At 35.6% G+C, this 15,050-nt stretch overlaps 1 non-coding gene across 1 annotated transcript; it reads right to left on the reverse strand.

The window, feature by feature from the left end:
* Positions 1-14,443: 14,443 nt before the first annotated feature.
* LOC121209249 (small nucleolar RNA R71) lies at positions 14,444-14,550 on the reverse strand. The gene has a single exon (XR_005904366.1). It is a non-coding gene; the product is annotated as a small nucleolar RNA R71 (small nucleolar RNA).
* Positions 14,551-15,050: the final 500 nt, after the last annotated feature.

Consider the following 15,050-nt stretch of genomic DNA (forward strand, 5'->3'; position numbering starts at 1 on the left):
TATATAACATATGCTCAAACCACTCAATTAGGATTACCAGTCCAGGCTAAACCCTAATCGTAACCTTATTAGTTCCAGGAAAGCGTATATAATCATCGGAATTTAATATTCAATTGGTATTTAATCCTTTTCATAATTTCAAGCATGTATTCAATTTTTCTTTATACAAATCAAATACTTCACATCAAATGATAATAACATTTCATACAATCACAACATTCAATTTCAACATATTTACATGCTCAATTAGGTTACACGAACCTACCTTGACACTTGTTCGCGTTAGAAATCTACTAATTCAAAACCTTTTCTTTTCCTCGATCTAACCTCGAATTAGTGTTGTACGGATCTATATAAATGAATTTAACCACTAATTTCACACATTTCATATTTATTTTGACTCAATTTATGTTCTAGAAAAAATTACCATTTTGTCCCTAACTTTTCCATAAATTCTAATTTCGTCCCTAAGCTCAAAAAATGAAACTTGTGCAATTTACTCCCTATTCCAAGCCTAACCAAAACCCCATTACAAAATTTATAGCACATGTATTCATAAAAATTTAGAATTTTTCATCAAATTTTACAACTTTACATTTTAAACCCTAAATCATGTTTCCATAAAAAATCACTTTGTAAAAGTTGTTTATCTATCAACAACCTTTCATTTTTTACCATAAATTTCTAATTTTCAGCATATCCGTCCTAATTTTCCATACTTCGATAACTTCTCAAATTAATCCCTCAAATAGAGAGATTTAGATATCCTAATTTCAAAAATATCAAAATTACTAAAAACAGGACAAGAAAACTTACCCAATTAGGCCTTGAAAATTTCTTCTCTCTCTCCTAGGGCTTCCATGTGTTTTTAGGTTGAAGATGATGAGAAAATAAGATGATATTTTCTTTTCATCTTTTAATTAATTAAGTATTTTGTAATTTCCAATTTAGTCCTCGTGTTTTTTCTATATTTCCATGGATGAGTCACCAAGAATCTACATACTTTTCTTTAATGGTCTAGTTACCATATAAGGACCACTGGATTTGAATTCCATAGCTATTTAATCCTTATAGCTACTAGAATTCAACTTTCACATTTTATGCAATTTAGTCTTTCTCGTAATTAAACACTTAATCGATAAAATTTTCATATCAAAATTTTCACAAGGCATGCCCATTATAATACGGACCATATAATGAAATAAAAATAAACCTTATTTTTGGGTTGGATTTGTGGTCTCGAAACCATTGTTCTGCTTTCACTGAAAAATGGGCTATTACAACTCTCCCCCTTAAGGATTTTTGTCCTCGAAAATCTTATCAGTAAAAAGGTTCGGGCATTACTTCCTCATGGCATCTTCCGGCTCCCAAGTAGCTTCCTCTATGCCATGTCGTTGCCAAAGAACTTTCACTAAAGCTACCTTTTTATTTCTTAACTTTTTTGTTTTCTTAGCTAAGATTTTGATCTGTTCTTCACTATATCTCATATCAGGCTGAATCTCGATCTCTGTCGGAGAGATTACATGTGAAGGATCGGATCGATACTGCTGTAGCATAGACACATGAAAAACATTATGAATCCGATCAAGTTCTGGTGGCAAAGCCAACCGATAAGTAACCGGTCCAATTCTTTCTGTAATCTCATATAGTTTAATGAACTATGGACTCAGTTTTCTTTTACGACCAAACTGGAGAACTTTCTTCCAAGGTGACACTTTCAAGAATACTTTGTCATCAACTTGAAATTCTATTTCTTTTCACTTCAAATCAGCGTAGGAATTTTGACGATCAAATGCTACTTTCAAACTGTCCCGAATTACTTTCATTTTTTCCTCGGTTTCACAGACTAAGTCAACTCTGTGTAACTTTTTCTCACTGAGTTCTGTCCAATACAATGGAGTTACACATTTGCAACCATACAAAGCTTCATACGGTTCCATCTTGATACTAGACTGATAACTATTATAAGAAGCAAATTCAACCAAAGGCAAATACTTTTCCTAGTTACCTTCAAACTAAAGTATACAACATCGAAGCATATCTTCCAAGATCTATATTACCAGTTCAAATTGACCATCTGTCTGGGGATGAAATGCAGTGCTAAAGTGTAACTGAGTACCCAGAGCTTCTTGCATTTGCTCTAGAATCGAGATGTATCGACGATCTCTATCTGAAATAATGGAGTTAGGCACTCCATGCAATCTGGCAACCTCAGAAACATATAATTCAGCCAATCTATCCAAGGAATAATCCATATGTACTGAAATAAAGTGTGCAGACTTTGTCAACCAATCAACAATGACCCAAATGGCATCTTTCTTCATTGGAGACAAGGGTAATCCCGTTACAAAGTCCATAGTAATTCTTTACCATTCCCATTCCGGTATCGCAACCGGCTGTAATAGTCCAGAAGGTAACTGGTGTTCAGCTTTTACCTGCTGACATATCAAACATTTAGATACGAACTCGAAAATATCACATTTCATTCCTGGCCACCAATACATCTTTTTCAAATCATTATACACTTTATTCCTACCAGGATGAATAAACATGTTACCATGGTCAGCTTCATTCAAAATCTTCTGTACGAGGTCTGAACTTTTCGGTACACATAATATGTCTCTGAATAATAAACAACCATCAGTCCCAATCTAAAATTTTGGGTCAGGAGTCAATTCACTTTGTATCTATTTTTCTTGCAACTTACTATCATTTTTTTGAGCTTTAGAGATCTGTTGCAAAAACATTGGTCTAGCTTTTAACTCAGCTATCAATGATATTTAGGTATTCATTGCTCGCAAAGTATACAGGGATTTTCTGCTAAAAACATCTGCTACTACGTTGGCTTTTCCTAGATGGTAGTCAATAACAAGGTCATGATCTTTCAGCAATTCAAGCCACTTGCACTGTCTAAAATTTAAATCTTTCTGTGACATCAAATATTTTAGAATTTTATGATCAGTGAATATGTGACATTTTTCACCAAATAAGTAATGTTGCCAGATTTTCAATTCAAACACTATGGCTGCCAATTCGAGATCATGTGTCGGGTAGTTCTTTTCATGTGGCTTTAGCTATTTTGAAGCATAGGTTACTACTTTACCTTCTTGCATCAAAACACAGCCTAAACCATTCAATAATGCATCACTATAAACTACAAATTCCTTACCCGATTCAGGCTGGACTAACAGAGGTGCTTCTGTCAATAAAGCCTTTAATCTATCAAAACTCTACTGGCATTTGTCAGTCCACTCAAACTTTACATCTTTCTATAGTAAACGAGTCATCAGAGAAGCTATCATTGAAAAACTTTTTACAAATCTCCGATAGTAACCAACTAGTCCCAGAAAACTTTAGACTTCAGACACATTTTTCGGTGGCTTCCAATTAACAATGGCTGAAATTTTATTCGAGTCTACTCTAACACCTTCAGCAGATACTATATGCCCAAGAAAACTAACTTCCTATAGCCAAAATTCACATTTGCTGAATTTGGCATACAATTGTTTCTCTAACAAAGTTTGCAACAATATTCTCAAATGCTCAGCATGTTCATTTTAATCTTAGGACTAAACCAAAATATCATCGATAAATACCACCACAAACCTGTCCAAATATAGGCTGAAAATTCTATTCATCAAATCCATAAACACTGCAGGCTCATTTGTCAAGCCGAATGGCATCACAAGAAACTCATAGTGTCCATACTTGGTTCTAAAAGTTGTCTTTGGTACATCTGAATATTTTACTCATAGTTGATAGTAACCAGAACGGAGATTAATCTTTGAAAATACAGTGGCACACTTTAACTGGTCAAATAAGTTATCAATACAAGGCAAAGTATATTTTTTCTTTATTATAACTTTGTTGAGCTGTCTATAATCAATACACAGCCTCAACGATCCATCTTTCTTTTTTAAAAATAGAATCGATGCACCCCAAGGTGAGAAACTAGGTCGAGCAAAACCTCTGTCAATCAACTCTTACAACTATACTTTTAGCTCTTTCAATTCAGTAGGAGACATTTTGTAAGGTGCTATGGATATCGGTGTCATTCTCGGAACAAGATCTATAGAGAATTCTACTTCTCTACCCGGTGGTAAACCAGGTAATTCTTTTGGGAATACATCAGGAAATTCACATACAACCGGCACTGACTAAATCTTTGACTCAAACACTTTAGTATCCAACACATATGCAAGATAAGTGTCATAACCTTTTCTGACATATTTCTGTGATGATATTGATGAAAACAAATTAGGTAATCCATCCAGTTTATTAGATTCAACATGGAGTAATTCACCATTTTTCACATTTCAATATAATATATTTTTATTTGCAATTCACCACTGCATCATATCAGGTTAACCAATCCATTTCCAAGATCACATCAAATTCATCAAATGGCAATAACATCAACTTAGTCAAAAAGTAATAACCTTTTACCATCAATGGATAGTTCTTACGAACTTTATCTACCATAACACACTGGCCCAGTGGGTTTGAAACTTTAACCACAAATTTAGTGAATTCAAAAGGTAAATTTTTAACAGTCACTAATTAGTGCATATGTATGAATGTGTGGAACCAGGATTAATCAATACAGTAATATCAGTATCAAGTAGACAAAATATACCAGTAATAATGTCTGGTGCAGAGGTATCTTTTCTAGCACGAATAGCATATGTTCTTATAGGTGCTCGTGCCTAGATCTAACTATTTTATTCTTGGTAGTACCTCGACTACCATCAACATTGTCGGGATGGCGGGTGGTCTTCCCCTCGAGACAGGATTACTCAGCTTTAGAGCTAATTCTATCTCCTTTTCAACTCATTCTGGACAATCTCTAAGAAAATGCTCCAGTGAACCATGTCCAAAACAAGCTCCACTTCTAAATCGACATTCCCCATGATGAAATTTGGTTTACATTTTGATTTGGGATTACCAACACTACCAACATTGGTCATAGACGAAGATGAAGACCTCGGGTTAGAACATTTAGAGCCCCGCTCTCTTCCAAAATATCTCATAGAGGTGGTAACACGATCATAATACTTCTTTAATTTCTTAGAAGCAAATGATTGTGTCTTACTCATGGTTCTTTTTCCAATAACTCGAGCCTCTCTTTCGGCTTGTCTTTTTTTTACTCAATTCCTCAACTTTTAGGGCTCAACTGGCTAACACCATAAATTCCCTTATTTCGAGAATTCCAATCAACAATTTGATGTCTTCATTTAAATCTTCTTCAAAACATTTACACATCTCAGCCTCGGTTAGAACTCATTCTCTAGCATATTTGCTCAACTGAACAAATTCCCGTTCATATTCGGATACATTTGTGTTTCCTTGTTTGAGTTCAAAAAATTCGTTCTTTTTCTGGTCCAAAAATCTCTGACTAACATATTTCTTCCTGAATTCAGCTTGGAAGAATTCCCATGTAACATTTTCTCTTGGTACCACTGAAGTTATGGTATTCCACTAATGATAAGTTGTATCCTTTAGTAGAGATACTACACAATTTAAACATTCAGTAGGTATACGAGACAATTCATCAAAAACTTGAATAGTATTTTCTAGTCAAAACTCAGCTCTTTCTGGATCATCATCTGCGGTAGCTCTAAATTCTTCCGCCCCATGTTTGCAGATTTTATCTATCGGAGGCTTACCAATTCTAGCAGGTTCAGCGCCCTTTGGGACCTCAGAAATGGATTGAGGAGCAGGTGGGGGAGGTCATTGTATAACAGGATTTGTTCTCAGATACTCGGTAAACCATTTATTCATCATTTGAAAGAAGGCTTGTTTCACCTCCTCATTTCGACCCTCAGAATGGGCCTTTCACTACCAGACGCAGACACAACTCTTTGAACTGAAGCTGAAGCATTGCTCTCAGCTTCCTCAGATTTAGCTTTAGCTTGGTTGGATGACATTAGTATATGAAAAACACATTTAAAATGATCAGAAGTCATCACCCTATCACAATTTATAAAATGGCACAGCTAAACTCATGCTTGCTATGTCAAATCCAAGAATCGGCTAAATCGTAGCTCTGATACCACTAAATGTAACACCCCTGACCTGTATTCGTCATCAAAACAGGGTTTTGAAGCATTACCAAATCATTTATAACATTTTTCAAAAATTTTATGTAAATTACTAGTCATTTATCGAGATTATTCAAGACATCCCTTAACTAGACCCTCGAGGCCTTATACTAGCATTAGAAATGAGTAGAGACTTAATCGAAACCTCTAAGAATTTATCGCAAAGTTCCAAAAATTTTCCAATGTGCAGGGCTCACACACCCATGTGGTCTAAGGGACAAGCCCGTGTGACCCTAGGACACGACCGTGGCATAGGCCTTGTTCGGCCCTGTGTAACTCTCTAACTTGTGCACACTGCCAAGCCACACGCCCGTGTGCTGCCGTATGGTTACTTAATTCAATTTAAAATTAGGTGCAGGTTTTACACGGCCAAGACACACGCCCGTGTTCTAGGTCGTGTGGCACATACGGCTGAGACACACGCCCATGTCTCTGCCTGTGTTCTCAATTCTAAGCATTTTGTTTCTCAAAATTAAGGTGCAGGGGACACAAGGCCTAACCACATGCCCATTTACCAAGCCGTGTGTCACATACGGTCTAGACACCGCCTGTGTGTCTGCCCGTGTGGACAAAATGAAGCCATTTCTAGCTTCATTTCTCACCCAAAATTTCACCCAAGAACTGCACTTGAAACACACATCCAATAGCAACCATTTCAAGCATTCAAATTAGGCAATTCCCGTCATTCAACATGACACATCATCACATGCATACATGTTTACAATCTTACCTTGGATTTACTAGGCATTAAAATCATTTGACCACATGTACTTAACATAACACATATGAATATATATATCATAATAACCTACTTAATCATACCAAAATAAGCCATTACTAGCCATTCCAATGTCTAGGTTACAAAACATCATTTTCAAGCTATTAATGGTCAAGTTGTCCTATACTTGCCATCATACCAAAATTATTTTACTATGTATACCCAAAATGACTAGTTGATAGTGTGACGATGCTCCAGTGATCTCCAACCCTCGCGAGCTTCCAAGCACTATACAAAAAAGGAAAAATAAAATGGAGTGAGCATTACGTGCTTAGTAAGTTCGTATCCGGTTTATTAAATCTAAGCATACAATAACAAGTTTTCCATCCATTTGGTAAAATTGCCTAAACACATGCATCCAATAAAACATGTTAGTCACAAAGTTTACATATACATCAAGTAAGGATAGATGACCTCATCATACATTATTCTTTCAAGACATTATCATTTCACCTCATAATTCTCATGCCATGTCAAGAGTTTTATCCATCAAATCATTGAAATTTCGATGAATACTCAAGTGGTACACTCGGGGTGTACAATTCAATAGTCCATTAATTCTTATTCGAGGGTATCCCTTAGGGCACTTAACCAAGGAACACGCTCTCAAGTCACATATCATATAACAGGATTACCAGTCCAAGATAAATCCTTTATATAACATATGCTTAAAGAGCTCACTTAAGATTACCAGTCCAGGCTAAACCCTAATCGTAACGTATACTGGAGAGGTATTATATCAGGATTACCTATCCAGGATAAATCCTTTTTATGACATGATCAATAAGATTACTCGTCCGAGCTAAATCCTGTCCACAACAACTGTGGGACCTTATTAGTTTCTAGAAAGCACATATAATCATCGGAATTCAATATTCAATCGGGACTTAACCCTTTTTCATCATTTCAAGCATGTATTCAATTTTTGTTATATAGAAATCAAATAATTTAGATCAAATGATAATAACATTTCATACAATCACAACATTCAATTTAAACATATTTACATGCTCAATTAGGTTACACGAACTTACCTCGACACTTGTTCGCGTTAGAAATCTACCAATCCGAAACATTTTCTTTTCCTCGATCTAACCTGGAAATAGTGTTGTCCAGAACTAGATAAATGAATTTAACCATCAATTTCAAACATTCCATATTAATTTGGACTCAATTTATGTGCTAGGAAAAATTACCATTTTGCCCCTAACTTTTCCATAAATTCCAATTTCGTTCCTAAGCTCGAAAAATGAAACTTGTGCAATTTACTCCCTATTTCAAGCCTAACCAAAACCCCATTACAGAATTTACAGCACATGTATTCATAAAAATTTATAATTTTTCTTCAAATTTTACAACTTTACATTTTAGTCCCTAAATCATGTTTCCATCAAAAACCACTTTGTAAAAGTTGTTTATCGATCAACAACCTTTCATTTTCTACCATAAATTTCTAATTTTCAGCTTATACATCCTTGACCTATTTTCCATACTTTAATAACTTCTCAAATTAATCCCTCAAATAAAGAGATTTGGCTATCCTGGTTTAAAAAATATTAAAATTACTAAAAGCTGGACAAGAAAACTTACCAAATTAGGCCTTGAAAGTTTCTTCTCTCTCCTAGGGTTTCCATGTGTTTTTAGGTTGAAGATGCTGAGAAAATAAGATGATATTTTCTTTTCATCTTTCAATTAATTAAGTATTTTACAATTTCCAATTTAGTCCTTATCCTTTTTCTATATTTCCATGGATAAGTCACCAAGAATCTAGAAACTTTTCTTTAATGGTATAATTACCATATAAGGACCTCTATATTTGAATTCTATAGCTATTTAATCCTTATAGCTACTAGAATTCAACTTTCACATTTTATGCGATTTAGTCCTTCCCCTAATTAAACACTTAATCGATAAAATTTTCGTATCAAAAATTTCACACGATATGCCTATTATAATACAGACCATATAATGAAATAAAAATAAACATTATTTTCGGGTCAAATTTTTTGTCCCGAAACTACTGTTCTAATTTTATTGAAAAATGGGCTGTTACAAAGTGATAAACGCCAAATTATACATATTTATACCCCAAATACTTAGCATATTTATGGATGTTTATTACTATATTTGTGGATTCTAGTGCTCTTAATCCGGTTATTTCATGTTTTGTACTCAGGAGAGCACCAAGAGTCAAAAGGAGCCAAAAACCAGCAAAAAAGGGACAAAACAGACCAAATCGAGAAGATGACACGGCCTAAGCCCTGCCACACGGGCATCTCACATGCTCGTGGCCTTCGGGGGTGCCGACCAAGGTTTTCACGATTCACACGGCCTGGCCATTGAGCCCACATGGACATGTGCAATTCAACGGATCGAACACGGCCTGGCAATTACGTCAGACAGCCATGGCACACGGGCGTGTCCCTTTTTCAAAGAGTTGTATTTTACACGGAAAAGGATACTGAGGGAGGAAGAAAGCTAATCCAAAGACTATATAAACACCCTAAGTGTGACATAATAAGGGGGCCTCTTCCAGAACTTTTCTGGAATATAGAACCACACGCCAGGAATTACTTGAAGGAAGCCAGACGATCCATCCCAAAAGCCGGAGCTACTCCAAGACTGAAGATCTCTCTCAGAATTCTTTCAGGGGTTTTAGAGTTTTCTTTATGTTTTGTTATTTTTATACTTTTGAGATGTACTCTTATTTTATTATGAACTAAACCCCTTAGATACCTAAAGGGGATAAAACCTATGATGGATCTTGTTATTATTATCTGAACTGTATGATAAATACTTGATTTGTTCTTAATTATGTGTTCTTAATGCTTGAGTTAATATTTCGAGTATTAATTCATGATCTGATGTGCTTATGCAGAGGAGGAATAGACCCTACCTAAGAGTAGATTTGGCATAATTAAGTGGAGTTGATCGAACGCCTAGAAATAGGGTTACGAGATTTTATCGGATTAGGGTGAAACCTAATATGGGAGTCCATAGATTACTGCTTCCCTAGGGGTTTTAATTAAGAAAGAAATTTTGATTAATTCAACTGAGTGTTAGACGTTAATAGTCTCGAAAGGGATAATAACATAGGTTAGGGAATCTCACGGATCAAGTCAAGTGAATAAATCATCTGGTTCAGAGTCAGATAACAAGTGAAATCTAGGTGGATTCCTCCTTGGGTGTTGTCTTTATCAATTGCTTTTCTTCAAGTCTTTTTCCAAATTTCTCTTTGCATTGATTAAATTAGTTAATTAGTTTAGATAATTAGTTTAATAAAAAAACCCTTTTATTCTTAGGATAAATAATAAAAAGGTAGATATTACTAGTACTTTTGGTTCCCTTGGGTACGATATACTATACTATTGTACGATAGGTGCGCTTGCCTTTTTGTCCTGATAATAGTTAGTCTAGGTTTGATCTTCATTATAAATATTTATTACTTGTTACGAATCACGCGATTAAGTTTTTGGCGCCGTTGCCGGGGATTCAAAATATTAGAAACGCTAAATTTTTATTACTTTAGCCATTTATTTTTCTTGCAATTTAATTTTAGTTTATTATTATTACTATTTATTAATTTACTTATTTTTTCTCTTGGCAGGTTTTTATAGTTTACGACTAGAAGAAATGTAACACCCCGAACCCGAGACCGTCGCCGGAGTCGAACGCGAGGTGTTAACAGACTTCAAACCACTTATTTGACATTTCCCAGACAAGCTGCCAATCTGCGTACTAGTCGCTTTAAAAATCATATCTTGAGTTCTGAAACTCGAAATCCAGTTCCGTAAATTTTCCCTGGAACTAGACTCATATACCTATATGGTAGAATTTTTGTAGAATTTTTGGTCTGGCCAATTAGTACAGTTTATTAGTCAAATTCTCTCATGTTACAGGGATCGACTACACTGCCTTTGCACATTACGACTTGGATATCTCCCTGCACAGAGCTTCAATACCGATGTCGTTTGTTTCTATAGAAACTAGACTCAGAGAGGAATTTGTACATATATGGCATGATTCCTAATTATCTCTGGTTAATTTATAATGAATTTCCAAAGTCGGAACAGGGAATCCAGAAACCGTTCTGGCCCTGTCTCACGAGAACCTGAATATCTCTTAACATACTGTCCATATGATCATTTCGTTACTTCTATATGAACATAGACTCATGAAGCTTCGATTACATAATTTATTCATTAATTAATTCCACTCCTAATATTTTTAGTGATTTTTCAATCTCACGTCACTGCTGCTGCCAGCATCTGTTACGAAAGCAACTATGCCTATTTCGTGATTTCTCCTTGATCTAACTAGTAATTCATCATACATATCACCAATTATGATCATGACTAGCCATGCCAAAGGCTAATCATTGTCAAACATCTCCCTACTACACTATTGCCATATCATGAATTTTAACACCAAAATAATCAACCATGACATATGGCATAAAAAGGTCGAATTATCAAGATTTACGACCTAACGTTATGAAACCAAACCCAACCGAACATTTATGCCATTTTCGCATGGCTAAAAGTTTACATACCAAAGTTCAAACACAACATAATAGCCTATACATGCCGAAATGTTCTCCTAAGCCGACTAAGAAGAAAGTACCAAAACTTGCTAGCCGGTGTGATGACTCCAATGACGGCCCGATCACGCAAAAAGAGACGAGTCCAAGAAACCTAAAATAGGTGACAAGGAAACACTGAGTGAGTATATAACTCAGTAAGTCATAAGCAATGCACTACCATCCATTAATAACATTATCACAATAGGAAGCAAAATGGAACGAGGCTAGTTACTCCATTCATACCGAACCATACCATAGTTCCTCAAACCTATCTGTTCAATCTCATACCTAGTCATGCATTCACATTCCATATACTAATCAATAGGATATTCGAGGCATTTTCATACATCATTTTATTTTCGTTACAATCATATCACTAAACGACCTTTCACCTATTCCACGATCAATCTTATGTACGTGACTTCAATTATAATTGTCACATAGGTTCAAACTTACCAAGCTCAACTTCAAATATAAACATAGCGCCTAGTAGTCACGAACTCAAGGTACTTACCCGATCCGCTGTCCGTGATTAACTCAATAATGTCGCACACTTAGTGCCCATAGTGATTCAAAAATATATATTAAGTCTGCACACTCAGTGCTATATAATCAACTCGCACACTTAGTGCTATATAATCAAACTCGCACACTTAGTGCTACATAATCAAGCTCGCACACTTAGTGCTACATAATCAAACTCGCACACTTAGTGCTACATAATCAAACTCGCACACTTAGTGCTGTACAATTTAAACCCGCACACTTAGCGCCAATCTCATGATCATAAATGTTTATACCCGCACTCTTAGTGCCGAGATCAACAACTCAATACATCTCACCTCTTTTCTCTTCATCCAACACTTTCATCACCACATACATACATGTATATATATATTTATCATCCCATTCAGCATCATTACATAGACGTTATGATCATTTAAATTAATACAAACTATATGCTTAATGACTTACTTTGTGTTGGGTAAGACGGTTCCAACTCGGCTACTCGATGATCTTTTCTTTGCCTTTGCTTGATTCTCCTCCTTTAACTCCTTGAGCTTAATAAATAAATCAACTAGTTTAGCCATCTTGCTAAACATTCATAATTCAATTACACATGCATATGTATGTTTGTATATTCGGCAACCATCCTCACTAATTACCCATTTAGTCGATTATACACAAAATTAAAGGTAACATCACGAATGGGCATACTTATGTATATATATGTATATATACTTCGGAATGGGCATCACAAATAGATTTAACCCCACCTTCATACTCAATTAGATGGCCGAATGTATGTATATATGTACAATGTCAACTATAACATCATTTAAACACCTAATTTCATCTCATGAACACTTGATCGAATTTTCCTAATCTAGCATATTTTCACATCTATTTGTAACATCATGTAAATCCACATATAACTACATTTCTTAAGTTCCACATCTTAATGCCCATTATAGCCACTCCCATAGTCTAAATCTAGCAATCGGCAACACCCACCTTTCCACTATGTTAGCCGAATACTCATTCTCTTCTTAGTCCTAAATTCGGCACCTCCAACAAAATAGCTTAACAATTTCAACTTTCATGCTAACATAACAAGCAACTTAACACATCCATATAGCTAGCATGCTAATAGCATCAAGGTATCAACTAAAATATTTTAAGCTCCTTAGCCGAATCCTAACTCTCCAACAACCCCAAATCCAACCATGGGATAGATAGAATTTAGACTCATCACCCAAAGGTTGTGTAAACTTCCAAAAATATCATTGAACATACCTTGATCTAAAGGACCACCTTGGCCGAATCTTGCTTCTTCTTCTTCCTCTAGTTACGACAATTGCAAAAGAAAGAAAACATGAACACTCCTTCTTCCCTCCTTATTAAGCATTCAAACTCCCTCATTTTCATGCCACAACATCAAACACTCCTCCTAGATACAAGCAATGGCTGAACTTCTTCAAAATTTTTCTCCCTTTCTTTTTCTTGGTTTTTCGGCTAGGAGATGGCAAGTATGAACACCCATTTTTTTTGTTCACTTTCCTATTATTATTCCCATCATTTGTTAACCAAAAAAAACATATTAAATTAGAATGAGTGGAGCATCATCACTCCTTGGCCGGCCACCATGTATTTTATGGGCAATTTGACATGCAAAGCCATGCTTCCTCTCCCTATTATTAATTACTCCTTATAATTCATCTATCATCTTTTCTAACTTCGTCAACTAGGTCCTTTTTGAATTAATTCACAATCCTAAAGCTAATATTAAGCATTTAATTTCTCATATATTCGTTGTCACACAAAAATTTACGTAATTAAAACACAAAAATAAATTTTTGGCTCGGTAATGTGGTCTCGAAACCACATTCCGACCAGGGTCTAATTTGGGTTGTCACAAGAAACCCGTCAAGACCATTACTTTTTGTCAAAGAAATCAATCGCACAGTTCATAGAAATCAAAGAGAAATAAGGCGTAGCTTACGATACACAGAGAACGAGTGAGAAGACGATTCTCAACCCCCAACCGACGAGATGGCTGAAAACCAAGGCAATCAGCTACCTCCTAAAATTGCGGCTAATCAAAATCCTACTCCACGTACTATGTATGATTATGCTAAACCTTCTTTAACAGGAACTGAATCTAGCATAGTTAGACCTGCTGTAGCTGTAAATACTTTTGAATTAAAACCTAACACTATTCAGATGATACAGCAGTTTGTTCAGTTTGATGGTTTGCAGGATGAAGATCCCAACGCTCACTTAGCGAACTTTCTGGAATTTTGCGATACATTTAAAATCAATGGTGTTTCTGATGATGCCGTACATCTTTGGTTGTTTCCCTTTTCACTGAGAAAAAAAGCTAAATAGTGGTTGAACTCATTACCACGAGGGTCTATCACTACTTGGGAACAAATGACCGAGAAATTTTTACTAAAATATTTTTCTCCAACTAAAACGGGTAAATTACGTAATGATATCTCTTCTTTTGTGCAAATGGATTTAGGAACACTTTACGATGCATGGGAGAGATACAATGACTTACTGAGAAGATGCCCTCACCATGGGTTACCGCTTTGGCTTTAAGTACAAACATTCCACAATGGCCTGAATCCCTCGACTCAGCAAATGGTTGATGCAGCTGCTGGTGGAACCATCAACAATAAAACACCAAAAGATGCCTATGAATTTATAGAGAAGATGTCACTGAATAACTATCAGTGGCAAGTTATGAGGACAAAGCTGATGAAAACAGTCGGCGTTTATAACATCGATTCAGTCACCATGCTCTCTAATCAAGTAGAACTTCTCAATAAAAAGATTGACGAATTACTTGGTTCTACGCAGGTACATCCAGTAATGAGGTGTGACTCAAGTGGCAGAGGTGTGCATACAAAATACCAATCCTTCAATCCTACAACTGAAGAAGAACAAGTCAACTATATGGGTAACAATAACTTCTGATCTCAAAATAACCCATACAGTAATACTTATAATGCAGGTTGGAGGAACCACCCAAATTTCTCCTGGGGTGGTCAAGGGAATCAAAAGCCACAAAATCCTTAGGGTT

The sequence above is a fragment of the Gossypium hirsutum genome, chromosome A10 (genome assembly GCF_007990345.1).
Source record: "Gossypium hirsutum isolate 1008001.06 chromosome A10, Gossypium_hirsutum_v2.1, whole genome shotgun sequence".
NCBI classification, from domain to species: Eukaryota; Viridiplantae; Streptophyta; class Magnoliopsida; order Malvales; family Malvaceae; genus Gossypium; species Gossypium hirsutum.